Consider the following 21,285-nt stretch of genomic DNA (forward strand, 5'->3'; position numbering starts at 1 on the left):
GAGGAAATTTTAATTTATAATAATTTATGTTCTCATTTAGATGGCATAACTTATTGTAAATAAAAAAAGTAAGTAAGTAGAAGCTTTTCTTTTTAAGGGAGAAAAAAAATAGATTTGAGATTGGGCAATAAACCCAGCAAAAACTGGAGAAGCCTCCTCGGGGTCCCTCTCCTCTGCTGCTCCCCCTGCAAGGAACCACCTGAGCTGTTACTGTTCCCCAAATCCACCAAAATCCTCCGGATAAATCAGATTCCCCAACAGGGCCTCGTGGGGTCAGTGAGCCAGGCATTGTTTTATTCTTGGCCAGGGTTTGGGTGTGTGGCTGACAAAGCTCTGGCCTCCACACAGACCCTGATCCAAACCTTTTCCACTTATTTATACATTTTGAGCAAACAAAGAAATGAACGTACCCTGGCTCTAAGCCACACAGTTCTCTTCATCATTTAGCATGCCATTGATTATTGATTTCTTGCTCTTCCTGCTTACCTGGCCCACATCCTTCAGTCCTTTTATCAGCAGGGGCTTTCCAGATTTCCAGGCCTTGATCTCCTCTCTATCTCCTGGTTACTCCAACATCCTCCAAGCGCCATAAATTTAAGTTCCCAAATTCAATCTCCAAGTCCTTTTGGCTCAGTTTGTTGGAGCTGGTCAGGGTTGGTTTCAGCAAACCTAAATGTTTAAGGTGACTTAATGATCAAAATAACAACAAGGGCCTGCGCGGAAACTCAGCCGGTGCTGGCTGAAAGTGGGCACTGCTCACAATTAATTTTAAAAACTCATTAAAAATTAGTAAAGGAAGTGATAACATTTCCAATATGACAGCTTTATTGAGCTTCAGGGTGATGGGTGTGGGACAGGAAGGGGAAGGGGAGGGAAAAGGAAGGGGCGGGATCTCCATGCCTTGCCTGGCAGGGGATTCCAGAACCTTCCATACTCTGCTGGAAGCTCAGCAGTTTCAGGATTCAGCTGCTCTGAATCTTGTAGGTAAGTTTTGTTCACTGTTTTTTTTTTTTTGTTGTTGTTGTTCTTTTTTTTTTTTTTTTTTTTTTTTGTTCAGTGTTTTCACTTTGGGGAAAGTTTGTTCTTTCCCCTTGGCTCTATGTTAGGGGATATTTTGGGAGTGATGGATGTGTGTGGTGAGTTCTGCCACGGGAATTGTCCATGTCACCGCAAGATTTGCAGTCAGATCCTCAACCTTCAGGTGTGCTGGGGTGAATTTGGAGCAGAATCAGCTCTCGAGGAGCTGGGTGTGCTGAGCAGGGACCTGTTCTTCACCCCTGGAAGGGTACCTGTTCTCCAGGTGCACAGCCCTGGAGAGTTGATATTTTCTTTTTATTATTTATTTTCCTTATTAATTTAATGCTATTTTTACCAATTTCCTTATTAATCTAATTTAATTCCTTCATTTTATTAGTAAACTTCAAATGGGGATTGGCTTTGCAACACCTGCTTAGTGCTGAGTTTGCCTCTATAATTCTCTGTGCTCAGGTGTTGCTCCTCTGAGCTCTGGTTTAGGCTGGAGAGCTGGAATAGAAGCTAAGTTTTCCCAGCTTTTATTAGGAAATAAAGCAGTGCAGTTTGGCTGATTCTGCTGGTAGAGACTTGGGGGAAGGAGAGGTGTGAGCGCCTGGAAAAATCCCTGATGAGCCTTGCAGCTCGCATAGAAACATGCAAATAAAGTGGTTTTTGGAGCCATGTGGAGAATTTGACTTTGTTCAAGCTGCACCTCAACATCTGCTGGGTACCTGGGATGGCTCAAACCACAGGCACCAGCATTGTGTTTTCAGTGCTTTTGGAAATCCTGCTGCTCTGGGTATGGAGGGTTGTGCTGCTGTTTTTATTCCAGCAGTGCCTGTGATGTGCTGGCTACAGGTTTAGGAATTTGCATCCAAAAATTCAAAAGAGGCGGTGTAACGTAGAAACACGTTCCCATAAAATCCTTGTGGCATCTTCATGGGAAGCTGGCATGTTTTAATTAATTTGTGAACAGAAGTTGGATGTGGGGGAAGCGCAGGGATTCCTGAGCATGGCAGAAGCACTTTAGGAAAAACAGTGGGGTTTAAGGAGAGGGATGAGGGACAAAGCTCCTCCTGAAGTGGCTCTGGACACAGCTCTGGTGGCTGTAAGGAACTGTGGAGTGGTCCCTGGCAGGAGCAGCTTGTCCTTGCCTGTGTTCAGGACAGGAAAAGGGAATTTTACATGTGCTGCTGATAAACTTTGAGCCTCCCTGCTATCACTTTATGCATGTCAGGATTTGTCAGGGTAGGAAAGCAGATTATTGCAGATGCTGCAGAGCCAGGGGCTCCCCACTGTGGGTTTGGGATCAGCACTGGGTGGGCACAGAACAGCTGGGAAAGGGGTTTTTTGGCTGCCCTGTGCAGGTGAGCCTGAAGGTGCCCCCAGTGCTGGCAGAAAATGCTGTTTGTGCTTTGAGCTGGGGCCTGTCTGACACAAATTGGGAAGCACCTCCCCTAAATTTCCAGGGGTGCTGAGCAGAATGTGCTTCCTGTACCTGTTGGAACCTTCTGTTAGGTGGGACCTGTCCTCGGGACTGAGATGTTGGTGGCTCCATAGACCTGGCAGAGTATCTGTACCCACCAAAAGTGCTAAAACCACAAAAGCCTCCCTTCTTCCTGGGAGAATCCATGGCAGGAAGCTTCCTTAATCCACAGAACCCCCAAACAGTCTGAAGATTCCTTTAATGGAATAGTCCCAGCTAATGGAACAAGATATATTCAACCCACAAAATAGAAACTAAATCCAACCGTGGGAATTAACTGAGAGTATCTGAGGTAACATAATTATTTACCTAATTCTGAGCTTTGGATGTACCTGGGGGCTCTCATTGTTTCCCCATAAGCAAAGAGCAGCTTGGAGCCTGCACAGAATTTACTTTAGACAGAAACAAGAATAAATAGAGCAACAGAAGTGAAATCTTTATTTAGAGCAGGTGTGCTGGGCTGCTCTCTGCCATGCCACATTAATCCGGCCTGCAGCGACCACAGCTGCCCTGCCAGAGCTGCAAACCTCGGGAACACAGAGGGGCAGGAGCAGGAGGGGATTGCCCATTGGAAATTCTCCGTGGCTTTGGTTATTTAGATGCAGTTTTCACTTTAAAAGGGTTGCAAAGCAGTTTCAGGCTACTTCAAAGCAGTGCTCTGGGTAGAAACGTGCTTTTCTCTGTTCTGAGGGAGGGTGGGGAGAGGACAGTCAGGCAGCTGATCCTGGGGGGTACAGCAGGATTTTTAGTCTCTGTTTGGAGGGTCTGAGCAGACTGAGCTTAGGAAACCTCAGCCCAGCCATCCCCTCTCTTTTGGGGCATTTATTGCCTCTCTGAGGATGTTTCCGAGTGCTGCAGTCCCTGCTCTGGTGTTCAGAAAATGCAGAGTAGAAAATGCTGAAATCCTCAAGGGCTGCTGGGGAGGGAAGCAGGACCTGTGGTGCTTGGAGGGGAAGAAAGCAGGTGAGGGAGTGGGGATGATCTCTGCTCCTGGTGGTAACCAAATCCCTGCTGAAACCTGATTAACACAGATCACTTACTTTAAGATTCTCTCTTCAGGTATTTTAAGGAACCTTTTATTGTTCCCAAGCTCCCTTCAAGCTAAAATTTTGCCCTGGGAAGAGGAAGGTTCTTTTAGCTTTGGCTTTTCTGTCAAGGTCTAAGCTGGTCAGTAAAAAAAAAATTCCCTTCATTTTTCTGTTGCATGTTATTCCTCATGTGCCTGCTTTTGGGATAGGGTTTGTTTCCTAAAAAGCAAAGAGCTTGGTGTTAGGATGAGTAATTAGAGCAGTGAATGTCAGTGAAAACATGAGGTTTTTTGGAAGCACGAGGGGTCGGAAAGGCATTCCTGTCTCAGCAGGGAAGAGGAGGGGGATTGGAGAAAGGGTGAGCTTTGTTTACAGGCTCCTGAGCAAAGGTGAGAGATCTGAGCAGTGAAAAGTTCAGCGCTGATAGACTTGTTAAAAGTTGCCCTTGACTGCTTACAGGCATCATTTTAATTTAAATGTAATAAAAACCTGAAAGGGAAAATTAAGATGCGGAAAGCAGTTGAAAAGCCTGTCTGAAGACATCTGCAAAATGGTTTTATTCCGAGCAAATATAAGTAAACTGTTGGGGTTTTTTATTGTCAAACAATAATTGTGCCTCCATTTATACAACGGCTTTTACAACCAAATCTCTTTCATAGATTGCTTCCAAAACAACGCAGAAGTTGATTTATTTTTAAACCCTGTCCCCATAACCCTCCTCTCCCTGGTGATTGAGCATCTCCATGGTGGCAGGGAGTGGCTGGAGCTGAGGTTGTGAGGGAATGGGGGGATTTGGCTGGGGCAGAGCAAGGCAGGGACCTCCCTCAGCCCCTTTCCCTCGTGCTGAGCCTGGTGGCAGTGCCCTGACCTCGACCCACCCTCCCTGTGGTGCCAGTGTGGCACGAGCTGGGTTAAGGATGGGGGAGGATTGTTCTGCTCAGGGCACCTTTATCTCACTTGGGTGTTTTTCTTTTCCTTGACCCAGTCCTTTCCCAGTCCAGCTTTGTCCAGGTCCCAGTAGAAGTGCTCCCTGTGCTCTCAGCTCTCTTCCGTGATCATTTTGGCAGAGATGGATCTTTGCATTCCCCTTCAGTTCCCAACCAGGCCTGAAAATGAAATGTTCTGCTTGCAATAAATACAAAAGTAGAGGTGCCTGTTTTCCATACCCTCTAAAAATCCCACTGCTGTCTCCAGAGGACAAGGAATACTTCTGTCCCACAGGTCCCACAGGCACAACCCTGTCAGGTTTCCAGATCTGGGAATATTTTGGAAGATTATGCAGTGTAATCAGTAGATCATGGGAGTGGGGTACTGAGGTGTAGGAGCTCTCTCAGCTGTGCAAACCCCTTTGGATTCAGCTGCACTATATATGGGATTTTCTGCGTGGGGTGAAATGGTTGCTGCTCTAATGATCTGCATTTCTCTGTCCTCTTCTGATGGCAGCTCAGAGCACTGTGAAATGGGGAGGTTTTGACCTGTTTGGCTGTGTCTGATGTCAGGAAAGCAAAACAATGCCAGAACCTAAACCCAGAAGCCCCAAGAATCCTGACTTGGGCTTTGTGCTTAGAAGGCAGGAACTGAATCTTTCCCTGGGTGAGGAACTTAAAACCTACAGCCAATTAATAACTGCTGTAAAATAGTGCTTTAGTCTGGAAGTGCTGACAGAGAATTTAGTGCACCTTATGGAGGGCAGGGGGGTTACAGATTAATTAATTAAGTTTTGGAAAGTCTGTAATCCTTGGACAAAGGGCTCTGTAAATGTAATATGCAACAGCTATTGCTGCAAGCTCCTCTGGTTTCAGATGGGCTGGGGACATGAGGTGCCTTTAAAAGAGAATCCCTGAGGTGACCAGGCCAGGCTGGCCTACCCGGGATAGTGGGAGGTGTCCCTGCCATGGCAAGGGGTGGCACTGGATGAGCTTTGAGGTCCCTTCCAACCCAAATCATTCCATGATCCTTCAGAAAGGAGAGCCTGGCTCATGATGTGGTCAAGCAGAAGGCTTGAAGGCCTCTCTGTTCTGGGGTGTGTTTGAGATTTGGGCTTCTGAGACTCTTTTGGGCTGCCTGGGGTGGTCAGGCTCCTCCAGGTGTTGTTGTGTGTCTGTATCCAGAGCAGTTTTGGTGACTGCAGGGACCACAGCCCCTGGTCCCCTGTCCCCAGCAGCAGTCACTGAGTGGGGTCAGGGCAGCACCTGCACAGTTCAGCTCAGCTGATCAAGCAGCACCTCGTCCCTGAGTGTCCTCCTGCAGCTTTGTCCCCTGCTGTCCTGGGGACAGTGACAGGGTTGTGGGAGCCCCTGTGTGGCTGGAAGTGCCCTGAGGACAGGACCCTGCAGTGCTCAGGACAGTGGGGATGTCATGGACACCCAAAGCTCTGTACCCTGTGTTGAGCCCGAGTGCAGGATGTGGCTGCTGTGACCTGAGCTGCCTTTGCCCCCATGTCAGTGGCTTGGGGCACCAGGACGTGTCTGGCAGTGCTGGTGGAACCAACCCAGGCCTTGGGACCTGTCACACCATGGAAAGGGCCATCTGTGCTGCTGCCAGGAGCCCGCACTGCTGCCACAAGGGCTTGTCCCTGTCCCCTGGGGGGATTAAGCCATGTCCCTGCACCCCAGCGTGGTGGCTTGGCTGTCCTGCCTGGCTCTGAAGGCGGCTGGCTCTGAGCATCCCGTGCTTCACTCTGGATCCTCCTGCTGAGCCAGAGCACAGTTCCCTAGCACAGGAACCTGCAGCATCCCGTGACACTTGGCAGCTGGCAGGGACTGTGAGAGCCACAGGGACAGAAACACTCTGGGGTGGCTGTTTTCCAGAGATCCCAGGGCTCTGAGGTGCCTCTGGAGCGGCTTGGAGAATGGTGGGAAGTGGCAGAGCTCCTCAGAGAGCCTCGCTGGGGCCAGGCAGCAGCATATGGGTCTCATATGCTTGGGTTGGCCCTGTCTGCTCCTGGAGTAATTGCTCGTCTGGCTGGAAGCCATTCCAGTTCAGATGTGGAAAAGGAGCTGCTGGTGACACTTCCCAGGTTTCAGTCCCTTCCCTCCCCCCCCACTCCTCACTGTCCTAATTAAATTTAATATTAAAGTAAAACATTAAAGACATTATCGCAGAGCTTTCATCTGACACACACAAGCCTCTTCCTAATTTGTTAGGTCATTAGCGAGGCAGAATAAATCGAAGGGAGCGTGTGGAGGCTCCAGGGGTGGCGAGTCAGCATTTTGAGACTGGGGGAGTGGGTTTTTGGGTGAGCACGTGCTGGGCTGGGCGGGCTTGGCAGCCTTGGCTTGTCCAAACCTGGCACTGAACATGGCCCAGAGTGGGGCCAGACAGGGCTGCTGGACCTGTGTGTGCTCCAGGGGTTTGTGGGGCCAATCCAAGTGCGGGATCCCCTCTCCGTCCCTCTCCTTCCCACATCAGGACACTTTCCTAAGGTATATTGGAATTTGAGTTGGGGTTTTTTGAGCCTCTTTGCACCTCTGCAATATGAGGATTTATCTCTCCTGTTTTGCTCAATGGAAGCAGGAATTGTGGAATTCCAGGGACTGGAGCTGCCATAAAGCTGTGGAGAGAGAAGGAATCTTTCTCCTGCTGCTTTGGTGGTCACTGGGTCACAAACCCTCCAAAGAGACCTCTGAAATGGCACTGAGGTGTCTCAGAAAGGAGAAGGGATTGCACAGCAAATGGGGCCGGAATGGCTCTGTTTTGCCAGGGATGTGGGAATCAATCAGCAGCTCCCTTCAGGCTGGAGTCATCCAAGGGGCTTTGTCTGGATATTGGGTGACTCTTCAGGAAGCATTAACCACGTGCAAACTTTGAGCTTTCCTGACAGGAGGAGGCTCAAAGTTGGTTTTTTTCTCTCAAAAAAATGGCAAATTATGACTGCCATGGTCGTAATTCCAAGTATTGCTCTACCAGTGCAGGGAGAGGGCTTGGGGGAGTGGAGGAACTCAGACCCTGCCATGACTCCCTGAATTCTTGGGAAGATTGCACATTCTGGGCAATTTAGTGGGTGCCATGAGCTGTATGATTCAAATGATTTCATTTCTGGAAGTTTTAAGTATGTGAAGGTTTATATATATGCATTTTTTTAACACTTATGAAAAATACGTTATTAAAGGTCCCTTTCCACCTGAACCAGTCCATAACATTTCACTCTTGGATAAACCACTCTGAGTGTTGTTATTGTCTGGGAAGGTGCTGATGCTGCTAAAGCCTGGCACCGCTGGATTTGATTCCTGCCATCCCGCCTGATGTGGATAATAGACCGAAAATAACCAGGGCTGCTCTGTGTTGGGAACATCAACGTTCCTGCAGCCAGAAGAGTTCTGAGGAACTGCAAACAAATCACTTTGGGCTTCATTCACAAGATCAGGTCTTGCTGTACAGGTTGGGCTGTCCTGAGGGATGGTTTGACTTAAATTCTGGAGTAGAAGCTCAGATGCAGCGAGCTGGGCTCACTGGAGCTTGAAACAGGCTGGGACCAGGAGGTTTGATTCTGCCTGGTTTGGGAGGGGCTAAAAGATTTGATTCTTCATTTTTGCAGGTTTGTCTTTGCGTGTCAGAACCCAGATGAAACCTTGAGCTTTTCCATTGACCAGGGTAATTCTTTGGCCTTGCAGTGAGAACGATGGAGCTGAGCTGAGGTGTTCCCAGGGCAGCAGCAAATCTAAAATAAACTGTTTTGCAAAGAAACGCTGAACTATTTCTGGGTTGAACCTTTGTTCAATTGGCCCCAACTCCTCTGTTGGGAAACCCTGGCCACTCAATGCATGCTGCCACTCCAGGGAAGGATCTCCAGGACCTTTCTAGGTGAGGAGAGGCTCTTTGATGAACATTTTCTCAGACGGCACAAACTTGAGCAGTAGTTTTGCATTTGCTTGATGAATCTTCTCCCCAGCATATGCTCAGTGCTTGGATGAATGAGTTATTTAAGTGTATTTGAAGGTTATGACAGACACCTGTAAACAGACAGATATTGATAAAAATGTCATTTGGAAGCAGATCTGTGCCTTTCTTGCAATCCAATTACTCCTGATGGCGAGGAGCCCAGAGCTCCCAGCACAGTGCATTAACCCAGAGTGTGATGGACAGGCTGCCCTCAGAGGGAGCACGAGCAGGGCCTCATTCACCTCTGGCTTTGATGTAACTGCAGGAGTTAATGGAGTTGTTTGTAATTCACACGGGAGCGGAAGGGGACTGACTCCAGACGTGTCCATGGGCTTCTTGTGGACCTTGTGTCAGCTGAAGGTCCTGAGGGATCCAGACTGACCTCTCCTGATGTTATCCAGCTGGAGGTCTGGCTCCAGAAAAGTTCCCCTTGGAAGATTGCCTGGGAGTTGCTGCCCTAAGTCACGCAGGGAGGAGTTTCTGTGGCTCTTCTTCCCAGAGAAGCTGTGGCTGCCCCATCCCTGGAAGTGTCCAAGGCCAGGCTGGAACAAACTGGGATAGTGGAAGGTGTCCCTGCCCGTGGCAGGGGTGGAATAGGATGAGCTTTGAGGTTCTTCCAACCCAACCCATTCCATGATTTTATGACTCTTTACTCATGGAAAGAGCGGTGAGACCGTTGCTTCATCCGGGGGCTGCCTTCCTTGGGGGAAGCAAACACAGCCAGATGTGCTCATTAAAAATGGATTCCCTTCGCCTACCAGCTCTCCAGGAGCTCCTCAGAGCTTGTAAGTGGGAGTGTTTTCGGCTGGGATGGGAATTGTTCCTGGTGGCTCCAGTGTTGGACACATGGGAAGCACTAACACAGCTTTTAATGGGAAACAGACACTGCGAGTCCGTCAAGCTGTTCTTGACCTCTTGGTTTCCTGAGAGGAACTTCTTCCTCTTGTTATCTTCCTCCAAGCTGGAGAGTAATGGAATGTGGATGGAAGTGGTTCTGCTGTGCAGTTCTCACGTAGGACAGGAGCCCAGAGCTGCCTGCAATGCAATGATTATTTGGTGGCAGTGCGAGCATTCAGAGAAGTGAAAACAAAAAGCCAAGGTTAATGGAAGTTGCATTTCATCTGGATTGCTCTTATTTCCTATTTTATAAGCTCGTGCTCCATGCAGGTGCTTGGCTTATATCTTCATGCTGTCAATAAAGCCAACGTGTTTGAGCAGACAGGATTAATGCAGATTTTAAGGGCTATATTTAGAAGTAATTTAGCTATCATCAGTCAGAAGGGTGGGGAGAGATGTGATGGTTATTCATACTGATTGAATATTCTATTGATAGAGATACTTATTAACCCTAACCGTGTCTTTCCAGCTTGTTTTTGGGTCTTGAACAAGGAAAAAAATTGAACTTTTTTTCAATTTGAGAGAGAGAGAGAAGCAGAATTCACATGTTGGGATGGGCTTGGAGGGAAGCAGCAGGCTGGTTAGTGGGACCTGAAATGGGACCCCTGGAGCTGGGTGGTGGCAGTGGGATGGGTGCAGTGTGAGGTGACAGGAATGCTGGAGCAGGGAGGGGCTGGCTGATGGGTTTTTATGGCACAGGTGTTCAGGGTGTTTAGAATTTGGGGAGGTGTTTGAGCTTCTGTTCCTGACTGAGCGGTGAATGGACAAGCTCAGAGCAAACTTTGGCCTTCCTTTTTTTCTTTCCCTTTTTCTTATTTTCCCTCAGGGATGTGAGGGAGAGGGAGGAATCTCTTAGGGAATGATTCCTGCTCAAAATGCTCCTGCTCTGAGTGATGGTAGTGAGGTTGGGGAGCCATGAGGAGCGTCACCAGTGGTGTGACAGCAGGAGAGGGCAGGGACTGTCCCCTGTGCTGGCACTGCCGGGGCACCTCCAGAGCTGAGTCCAGTTCTGGCCCCTCATGGCCAGAGAGACCTTGAGGGGCTGGAGCGTGTCCAGGGAAGGGAACAGAGCTGGGAAGGGGCTGGAGAACTCCTGAGGGAGCTGGGAAAGGGGCTCAGGCTGGAGCAAAGGAGGCTCAGGGGGGCCCTTGTGGCTCTGCACAAGTCCCTGACAGGAGGGGGCAGCCGGGGGGGTCGGGCTGTGCTGGCAGGGAACAGGGACAGGAGGAGAGGGAACGGCCTCAGGCTGGGCCAGGGGAGTTGGGGTTGGATTTTAGGGAAAATTTCTTTGTGGAAAAGGGTGGTCAGGCCTTGGAACTGCCCAGGGAGGTTTGGAGTGCCCACCCCTGGAGGTGTCCAGGGAAGGCCTGGACGTGGCACTTGGTGCTCTGGGCTGGAGACAAGGAGGGGATGGGGCACAGGCTGGACTCAGTGACCTTGGAGGGCTTTTCCAGCCCCAGTGATCCTGAAGAACCAAGCGCTGGGCACTCGCTGCAATTCCATCTCCTTTCCCAAAGCCTCTGCCCTGCACTCGCCGCTCTCTCGCCGCGTTTCCTGAGCAGAGATTTCATTTCAGATAGTGCAGCCACTGCTCTGCGCTTCCAGGAGCATTTATAAAATGGAATTACCAGAAATAATCACGGTGATTAACATACAGAGTTACAAAAAAGGGAAGATTAATTACAAAGCCGTAATTCATCTGCAAATATGAACAGTGAGGGAAGTTCGATGAGTTTAGCAGCCGTGAGGTGACCCTTAGGGTGTGCATCCATGGAATTCGGGCTGTGCTGAGCTTCCTGGGAAGAAGGAAGGAAACTGAGGCACTGAGATGGAAAATCACTGGTGTTTGTTATCCAGAAAATCAGATGGAATGGGATCTGAAAGCCCTGACTCTGCTCCTTGCGGTGACCGGGGGACAGAAATCCGTTTTCATTACACTGAGTGTTTCCTGCATCAGAATTTGTAAAAGTTGCCCAGGAACTCGGTGGCACTGGTGAGAAATGACTCTGTCTCCAGTCTGCTGAGCAACTCTGGGTGGTTTTATGAAGGGAGGAGGGTCTGGAGGTGATGGGAGGCTGCACAAAGCTGTTCCTCCCAGGGCAGGGGTTTCGGGTTTATTATCACCAGTATAGGGGAGGGCTGATTCCTACAACTAATTGCCTTTTTTTTCCTGAAGATGCAAGCAGTTGATAATGGCAGTAATTAACACCATAGAAACAAGGTCAAACCCAAGAACATTACCCACTAAAAGTCACTTTCCCGAAAGTCATGGCAAATTCATTGCCTTGGAGTAGCTTTAAAAAAAAGAAAAAAAAAAAAAAAAAAGGAGGCAACTGATGATGAGCTGTTTGAATTATGTAAATGCTCAGGTATCCATGGGGTTTGACCTTTTTGCAGATGTAATTTAGCATTCAAGACACTGTCATCTTGCTGCCAAAGTCAAATTAGATGCTTGCTACTGCAATTGATAGCTGATAGCAGATCTCCTTCCAGAACAGGCAGTACGGAGAGGCAGGGCAGGCAGGCAGGGTGTGTTTGCTGCAGGGCTGGGGAGCTGCGTTCTGAAATACAAAGTAGTGCAAGAGTCCTGGATGCAGTTCAGGTGAGCAGTGCGCTTTTATAAAAACATGCACCTGCTGCCTGAGGTCAGCATCCACAGTCCTGAAAAGCTCAGGAGCTCTCCAGGATTGTCTTGGGGTTGCTTTTCCCAGTGGGATGCCTCAGGGCCAGGTGTGCTCCTGGACACAGGAATGATGGCATTGTACGAGATTTTGGTGCCCAGAACTGCTGTGTTTCCACACGAGTGTGAAAGGACTCTAAGCCAAGGGAGGGTTTTTTGGGAATGGTTTCCCATGAAGTGCAACCCCAAAGACTGACGCCCATGAAGCACAACCCCAAATCCGTGCAGGCTGCTGCTGTCCCCAGCCCGTGGGTTGTGTCCCTGTGTTGGCCTGGCTGTCCCCATTTGTCACCTGGCAGTGAAACCCCCCGTTCCTGGGGTGCCAGGTGGCTGAGCCGATATTCCCCCCGGCTCTGATTGCCCCTGGCTCTGATTGCCCCCAGCTCTGCTCCCAGTGGCCTCCCTGCCTCCCCTCACACCCGCTCAGTTTCTCCTGCCCCCAGTGAAGTGGCTCTGGGGGAACACCTGCTCTGCCCAGCCCTCCTTCGTCCACAGCAGCTGGAAAAGCCTCTGCTGCCCTGGGGGCTCCCTGTGATTCCTGACCTGGGCTGATCCCCAGCCCTGCACAGGCATTTTGGGAGTAGTTTGGAATAAAATGATCTTGAAGGTCCTTTCCAACCCACACCACTTTGTGATTTCTCTTTTTGCCAGCACAGCAAAGCCTGCCTGAAGCTGTGGTTGCACAGGTAACGCTCCCTGGCCAGAACAGAGTTATCCCAGGACTTCTGATCCTTTCCCGGTTTCTGTGCAGCACTTGGGAGTGTTTTGGATTCAGATCTAACCTGTCCTCTGGACCTGGGGAGCTCTGCTCACACAACAAATCCAGGCAGGAGAAGCGTTTGCCTGGCTGGGACCAGGGCATGGAGTGACAGGAGGGGGGAATGGCCTTCAGCTGAAGAGTGCCAGGGTTGGCATATTTCTTCTTCCCATATTGGGAAGAAATTCCTCCCTGTGAGGGTGGGGAGGAGCTGGAATGGATTTCCCAGAGAAGCTATGGCTGCCTCATCCCTGGAAGGGTCCCACGCCAGGTTGGAGGAAGCTGGGATAGCGGGAGGTGTCCCTGCCCGTGGCAGGGATGGAATGGGATTATCCTTAACTTCCCTCCCACCCCAAACCAGTCTGTGACTGGAAATGCACTCTGTGCTGTTTCTCACAGGGACGTGAGTCACAACCAAGGTGCAGATCTTCAGGGCGGTTTTGGTGGTTCCTGGAGCCTGTGCCAGGCAGCAAATCCCTGTGAGAGAGCAGGAATGGAAGCTGAGGCTCTGTGTGTCCCTGGGCAGGGCCCTGGTCGTGTTCTCCCCCAGTGTTACCCCGGTAACTCCCCTGAATTTGCTCTGAGTTTCCACAGGAACAAACGAGAGCTCCGCATCCCTGGAATTGCTCCTCGGCTGCTGCCAGGGGTTAACTTTGGGTCTGCTGCAGGTTGTAGCTGTTCAAGTGCTTCCCACCCTTGTGCCTTCAGCTTTTGCTGCTCAAAACAGAGAACTTGGCGGGTGGGATTTATCCTTTTCCCTTTCTGAAGGGTTGTTTTGGGATGGGGGCTGCTCTGGCCCCAGCTTCTCCCAGAGCTGTGGCTCTGGGTGCAGGCTCTTCCCTGGCTGCAGCTGTGCTGCTGTTGCTGTTTCATGGTTCACTTCCAATGCAGAGTTTGGATTTCATGCTTCATTATTTTTTCCTCCCCGTTGTGTGGCCATTTGTAAACCGAAGGTGAATTGCACGATGTGTTCCTGCCAGGCATGCAGAGAGCACAGATCCTGAGGAGAATCTGGAAATCTTTCCCCTCTTGGATGCAGGGATGATGTTTTTGTGGGGCTTTTACCACTCAAGTCCTGGCACTTGCTGCAGTTGAGTCCCTGTGTCCCTGTCCCCTGGTCCAGGATCCCTGGGTGGATGTTTCAGTGGAGGGATTTTCCCCCAGGGAAAGGATTCTGCCCATCTGCTGCTGGGATCAGGGGAGGGAAAGGAGTATCTTGGCTGTCCTGGCTAATGCCAACCCTGATGGTGGCTCTGCAGGTGTTTTATGGGAATATATGGAATCCTGGAATGGTTTGGGTAGGAAGGACCTTAAAGCTCGTCCAGTTCCATGGGCAGGGACACTTCCACTATCCCAGATTGCTCCAAGCCCCGTCCAGCCTGGCCTTGGACACTTCCAGGGATCCAGGGGCAGCCACAGCTTCTCTGGGAAATCCATTCCAACCCATCCCCACCTTCACAGGGAAAAATTCCTTCCCAGTATCCAATCTAAACCCACTCTCAGTTGGAAAATCTGCCTGGTTTTTCGAGTAAATGTTTGCATTTTTCTCTCAGTAGCAGCTGCTGAGGCCCCACGCACCTTTGCAGCTGACTCTAAGTAGGATCCCACAATAATCATCAATATTTAACTAATAAAAAAGGGACTTTCATGTTAGGGAAGTGTTTTAAACCAGCCAAGTTTTAATGTGCAAACTGTTTTCACTTTTCACACGTTCTGGTGAGCGTTTCCCATTCATTATGGATTTAAAGACTCGTGTTCCAGCCTCTATTCCACCCCCCTTCCTCAGAGATCTGTTACAAAGTGAGCTGGATCTCAAACACTCCTAAAGTTAAACTGAAGTGGTGCCTCCACTTTTAGAAGGAAAATGTCTCTTTGTGGAGGGAGGGGATTGAATTGGGTGCAGGTGAGGAATTTATTGATTCAGTATTTTCCCCTCCATATTTTGGAAGCTGAAGTCGAGCCATTCACTGAGATAAAAATGAGGGGGAAGTATATCAAGTCCAAAAGATGTTTTATCCGGAGTACAGCTCACGGAGCCTGATGCTCCTGGACCAAGCCAGGAGTGTAACAGGAGAAAAAAGGGTTATTGGAGTTCTTCCTGCATGGATTCATTGTTTGTATCAGCGATGTTCTCCAGGGAATAGATGGTCCTTGTGAGCACACAATTACAGATGGAAATGGCCTCCAAAAGGGGGTGATTGCATCCATAACTCCATGTGAGGGTTGGATTGTCCCTTGGCAAGGAAAAGGCTGCCCAGGGCCGGGCAGTGCTGCCAAGCTCCAGCCTGGGCGGTGGGAGCTGGGACAGTGCTGTCCCAGGGATCCCAGTTCCTGGGGGGGTTCCCAGTGAAACCATTCCATTTCCAGGCTGGAAATGCTGCCGGAGGAGCTGGGCTGGGCCAGGTTAACTCAGCTTTACCCCCCCAGCACCTTTGTGCAGTGCTCCAGAGCCGGGCAGTGCTGCCAAACTCCAGCCTGGGCAGTGGGAGTTGGGACAGTTCTGTCCCAGGGATCCCAGTTCCTGGGGGGTTCCCAGTGAAACCACTCCATTTGCACGCTGGAAATGCTGCAGGAGGAGCTGATGGAGCTGGGCTGGGCCGTGTTAACTCAGCTTTATGCCCACTTTGTGCTCCAGAGTCTGAGTTCCCTTTTTGAGCATCGCAAGGATGAGCTCCCCAAAGGTGCCGAGATAACACGTTTGCCTTGGACAGGATTAACTTGTCCTGACAAAAACCCATTTCCCAGCCAGCCAGGGCTGGGTTTTACCCTGGAGCTGTGCCTGCAGAGCAGAGGCAGAATAATTTTTGCTCATTAAAACGAAGCATTTGATAGCAAAGCTGCCTACCCCCCTCAGCTGGGCTGCCCAGCACAGACACAAAGCATTGACTGGAGGAAAACCCAATTGCACGGGAGTTTGCTCTCCCTGCCAGATCCAGACAATTAAGGATGCTCCTATCTTGGCATCTTCACTATTATCTGCTCGTGTTTCTGTGTTTGGTGTTATCTACTCATGTTCCTGGTGGTTGGAGCCATATTATGGATAAAATAATTTTGTCTAGATTGAATTTTGCTGCCGTTTGCTGGCCCTGTCAGAGGGATTTGTGAGAAGGAGAATCCTCTGAAGGGGACAAAAAGGGTTTCATAAATATATAGGGAGGTGCAGAGTCCCAGATGGGCACCACATGAGTTGATATACATTAGAACACCCCCATTTTTCCCCTGTTGCCCTCCTGGCTTTGTCCAGGAGCATCAGGCTCCACGTGTTGTATTTTGGATAAAATATCTTTTGCAATTGATATCTTTCCTCCCCCCTTTTTACAAGATGCTTCTTTCTGGGTGAACGGTTTGGCTTCAGCTTACAAAATATGGAGGGGAAAATACTAAAGTCAATAAACTCTTCATTTGCGTACAATTTAATCCCCAGTTGATAAGTGGCATCTTCAGAGAGTGAGACAAGGAATGGCAGCAGCAGCAAGGAGTCATTTAAAAAAAAGAAAGCTCCCAGAAATGAGCTGCTGTTTACTGGGCTCAGTGCAGTGGTTAATAGTCATTCATGAAATCACACAGTAAAATCCAAGTGCACTGTCAGCTCTGTCACAGTGACATTGAGCTGTCCAGGTAGTGTACAGCAGCTCCACATTACACCCTGTGACTTCATGTTTTAGCTAAAATTAGGCTTTGTTTTCTCCTTTTAAACAGGAGAGAAAATGCAGGCTGGAGCAGAGGAGAGAGAGGAGCAGGGTTTCTTGAGCTGGAGAAATGAAATTGAGACTTAACTATTCTGTTGCTCCAGCAGAAGGTTCTATCCCAGTTTTGTGGTGTCTTTGTACCGGTCTAAGCCGTGTCTCTGTCAGTTTTTTCAGTAAACTCCACCAAAGCTACCTCAGACCTGGGGTTCAGATGTGTTCTCACACTGTAGGAAAACTGAGGGGTTTGTAGCTCCTGTTTGCCCCCAGTTTTTGTGGGATTATGTAAATGCCTACTGTGACTTGAAGGGGCTTCAGTGGCTCCCCGTGAATCCAGTGTCATCCCTTGGCCCTGACCCCTGAAATGTTCATTAATAAAGGGGTGCTGGCCCAGGCAGCTGAGGAGCTGCTGTTGAAAGAGCTGAGTAAGTGCTGAGGATGCTGAGAGCAGTGGCTGAGGAGAAAATGGCTCTGTCAGGCTTTGCTGTGCTCACTTGTCACAGGTTTTGGGCAAACAGCACTGTCAGGAAGTTGGAATTGTGGAAAATCCTGGCTTGGAAGGGATCCACACAGATCATCAAAGTCCAGCTCCTCCACACTTGAACCAAAAGGGAACTGAATTGTCTTAGTGCAGGAATCTTGATCCCAAACCCTCTTCACTCTGTGGGTGGATGACTTTCTCTTTGTGGTGCTCCTGGAATTCTCAGTCCACTCTGAAACATTCCTACATTTTTGAAGGGTATCACAGTTTGTTCCTGCCATAATGTGTTTATTTTCTCTTCCTTCCAACAGATGTTGAGCAATTAGAGAACATGGCAGAGCAACATATTTATACAAATGAAAGGAAGTGAGGAATAAATGCTGGGAATATTTGGCTTCCTAGTAAGATTAATTCAGGAGAGCACAAATGGGGAAGGAGAGCCCCAGCAGCACGTGGGCATTTGTCAGGGTCTGCTAACGTGCAAGATACCTCATTAACAGGGGGAAGTAATTATAGACACACCTCACGGCTCCAATTCTGAGTCCATTGGAGAAGAAGGAATGGATGACAAATTGTATGGAATGTTTAGAATTGAGTGGTAGGAGGGGTGGATCTGTTTCCCGGCTCTTTTAGGGAATTCTTAGCGGGTATGGATCCTGTACTGAGCAGGATGGTGGGATGAGCCTGTCAGCCTCCTGCTCCGGGTGTGATACGCTCTGCCAGGGAAAAAATTGGGAATATGGCAGCAAATCTCCCTGTCCCTGAGCCAGAGCGTGAAGATGTGCAGAGAACTGCAGTGGCCAGGATTTAAAGTATTCCTTCCCTTCTTTTTTGGAATCCCTGTCAAATCCTTCAGAACCACTGGCATCCAGCTCGGAGCAGTTTCTCATGGATGCAAGAAGCTGCTCTCAAAATCTTGTGTTATGAGCCAGGAGGTTGGAATTGGAGCTGGGAGTGAGCTTTTAACTAATGTTCATCTGCTTCAGCTTGAACAAACGAACTGGAGAAAATAAGGATTTGCTCTGATAGCACCAAATTCTGCGTGAAAATGGGGTTTGAATTAGAGCTCCAGGAGCAGTGGTAGGTGGGCAAACCACTGAACTCTTAATCCCCTGCTGATTTGTCTGTAAGAAAATCTTGTTTAAATTTAAAAAGAGCCCAAACCAACAAACAAAACAACCATGACACGCAAACCAACCATACCAACAGTTGGCCAATCACTTGGAATTGTTGGTAAATGCTTTTGTGGGAGAATGTCTGGTTTAGGGACTGTTCCATGAACAGAAGCTGTGGGGAAAATGCACAAATAAGGCAGGAGTTGGGTTTAAGGATCCCTGTGCAGGAACAGGATTTGCTGGCAGTGAACATTTGGAAGGGGATGCTTGGATCTCCTTTTGCTCAGCCATGCCGGGTACCCAGGAGTCACTGAGTGTGCACTAAAGCATCCAGGGAGTCTTTGCCCAGGGCGGGCTCAGCTCCACCTCTGCCAGCCGTGTGCCAGCTGGGCAGATGTTCCTGCATCTGCCTTGAGGTGGGGAATGGACTGGGTGACCTTTGGAGCTCCCTTCCCTCGCTGCACTCTGAGTGTGCCTGAGTGCTGCACACGTTTGCCAGGAGCACCGCGAGAGCACAGGCAGAAGGGCTGGGGTGGATGTGGGTGCTTCCTGCTCTTCATCCCTCAGCTGGATGCTTCCCTCATCCCAGGAGATGCTGCCTGCCCTGGGGGATGGATGTGTGATCAATAAGACATGTCTGCCCAGCCCTGCTTCTGCAGCAACATCTGTGAAAGATGAGCAGGGGCAAGTTGGATGTGTTCTGAGCATGCTGCTCCTGCCCCGGATTCTGTCACATGGATTTCCCTGCTCGGCAGCACGGACAGCTCCCTGCATCTGCCGCTGGATTGATAAATCCAGGCTCCATGGAGTCTGCTCCCTGCACGAGATCCTGGTAGTACAAGGTACTTACCCATGTCTGTCCCTGCACGCTGCTGCTGGGAGGGCAATATTTAAAGCACAGCTGAGAGGCTGCAGGAATTTAAGATGCAGGAACTGGCTCCTGGCTCATCGACATAAATGAGCCATCTCAAACATGTGAGCCTGGCTGCTCGGAGCAGTTGGAAGTGTCAATCCTGAAGGGTCTGCGTTCACAATTTCATGTTTGCTTGCTATGCCAGACACAGCACATCTTGAATCACAGCACAATGTCCCCTGGTAGCGTTCCTGGGAGTCTGGTTCCCAGAGGAAAGGAATCCAGTTCAGCAGCACTGTTTGGGTGGTTTCTCTGAAAGGCTTCCATCCAGATGATGTGGCAATTTGCAGGCAGCAGGGGCTGGGATGGGGGTGCTTCTGAATCAGAGACAAGGCTTGGAAATGGAGAGGAAGGAGGAGGGTGGGAGAGTAATAAAAAAATGAGAGAGTGTTGGATCTGGGTGGGGCTGGGGGTGTAGAGAGGAATAATTCACAGAATCAGGGAATGGTTTGAGTTGGAAGGGACATAAAGATTATCCCATTGCACCCCCTGCCATGGGCAGGGACACCTTCCACTGTCCCAGGGTGCTCCAAGCCCCGTCCAGCCCGGCCTTGGACACTGCCAGAGATCCAGGGGCAGCCACGGCTGCTCTGGGCACCCTGTGCCAGGGCCTCCCCACCCTCCCAGGGAGGAATTACTTCCTCTGTCTCCTCCAAACTCTCTGTCAGTTCAGATCTGATCCCCATAGTCCTAGACACATCTCCTGGTTCTCACATGAGCTGGATCTTCATGGCCAGCAGGTTTTTGGCCATTTCCCCTTTCTCCTTCAGCCACCTCTGCTGACTCTGCCTTGCTCCCTGGGCAGCCCAAACTCTGATGCTGTTGTAGCATTCTCCAGACTTGGGTACCACGGTGGGTCCAGCCCCTGAGGGTGCTGCTGGAGCACCCTCAGAGCTTTCCCCCTCAAACACAGACCTCGTGTGTTTGCTGTTCTTGCTCAGCTTTGGAGCACTTGTGCTTTTTAGCTCAGGGACCATTTTTCATCTTGGAACCATCACCCCTCCTCTCCTGTGGGCTCTGAGCTGCAGTAATCTCACACGTTAGCAAAAGAATAAACTTTTTAGCCTGGAATAATTGTATTCTCTATCAGTGACAGAATCTATTTGGTTTTTTTTTTCCCCCCCTCCTTTAAGTGGCAATTTTACATGGTAGAAAACTTTTTAATTCTCTTCTGCAAGCTACATATAAAATATAACAGATAGGCAAAAATGGATTATTAAAGCTATCTATTTTTCTTGGCATTCCTGTAATTTAATAAGCTGTTTGAGTTCTACTTCTGCAGTTCATGACATCACCAGAATAAATCCCATCCTTTGATTAATGGCTGTTCAATCAATCCCCCTCCCCACATTATCTCCAGTTTAATGGGAGCCAAGCTCATTCTGGAGAAGTTTGGGTTGGGGAGCTGGACTAAACTGCTTTGGGACAACTGCAGTGGTGGCAACACCAGCTGGGGGAGATGTTGAGAGGAAAGGGGGAGAAATGCTGTTAAATGCTTGTGAGGAAAGGTGTTTCTGTCCCAAAATACTGCAACCCTGGGTGTGTGCACCTCCTACTAGTGTGTGTTGCATCCTTCAGCTTATTCGGGCTTTGCTGGAGCACCAAGGGTTGGATTTTTACCCAGGAGAGGGGAGACTTCCCCCAAAATTGATGAGAGTTTTGCCGATCTATCAGCAGGGCAGGGCAAGGGTAATTTGAAAGGGAAAATCTGGTGTTTAAAGGCAGAAAGTGCAGTGGTTTCCATCCTGGAGTTCTCATCCTGCCTGTGCTGCAGGGCAACACTCAAAGCCAGCGTAACAGATGATTTTTAACATTCACAGCTGGTTTGGGGTTTAGTTTTGGTTGGTTGGGTGCCTGAGAAGAATCTGCTGTGCAGCCACCACGGGGCTTGCACGTCCCTTCCCTTCGGAGTTTTTAGTGATGCTGCTGCCTATAACTTCTGTGAGAGAAGAGATCCACTGAGGCTGTGCCTGGTGAGGAAGCTGGGAGTGCTGAGGAGGCAACAGGATGAAAATGAAGCCGACCCTTCTGCAGGGGGCTGCCCTGCTGGGACCGTGCCGCGCTCAGCCCTGCCAGGAGGGCACGGCGGGATCACGGTGACGCCGTGTCACGGGTGACCCTTGTTCCCAACAAAATGCATCCGTGTCACCCACAGTGTCCTCACGGTAAGGGCCTTGTTAGGGGACTTCCAGGAGCTTGGAACAAATCCCTGGAGCCCCAGCAGTGCAGATGGGTTTGGTTTATTCACTGAGTGAGCCGGAGGATTTTCTGTCAGAGCCAACGTGGCTCGTTAGAGCCACTGCTCACAGAATCCCAGGATGGCTGGGGTCGGAAGGGGCCTCTGGAG

The 21,285-nt window shown here is 49.7% G+C and overlaps 1 protein-coding gene across 1 annotated transcript in view; it reads left to right on the forward strand.

Moving 5' to 3' along the window:
* The first annotated feature begins 946 nt into the window (after nt 1-946).
* The window catches only part of CSMD2 (CUB and Sushi multiple domains 2), a 350,279-nt gene continuing 329,940 nt past the window's right edge, over nt 947-21,285 (forward strand). Inside the window, 1 exon segment of the mRNA XM_048326964.1 lies at nt 947-984. The gene's annotated coding sequence lies outside the window, so the exon portion shown is untranslated.

This window comes from Corvus hawaiiensis, chromosome 23 (genome assembly GCF_020740725.1).
Source record: "Corvus hawaiiensis isolate bCorHaw1 chromosome 23, bCorHaw1.pri.cur, whole genome shotgun sequence".
NCBI lineage: Eukaryota > Metazoa > Chordata > Aves > Passeriformes > Corvidae > Corvus > Corvus hawaiiensis.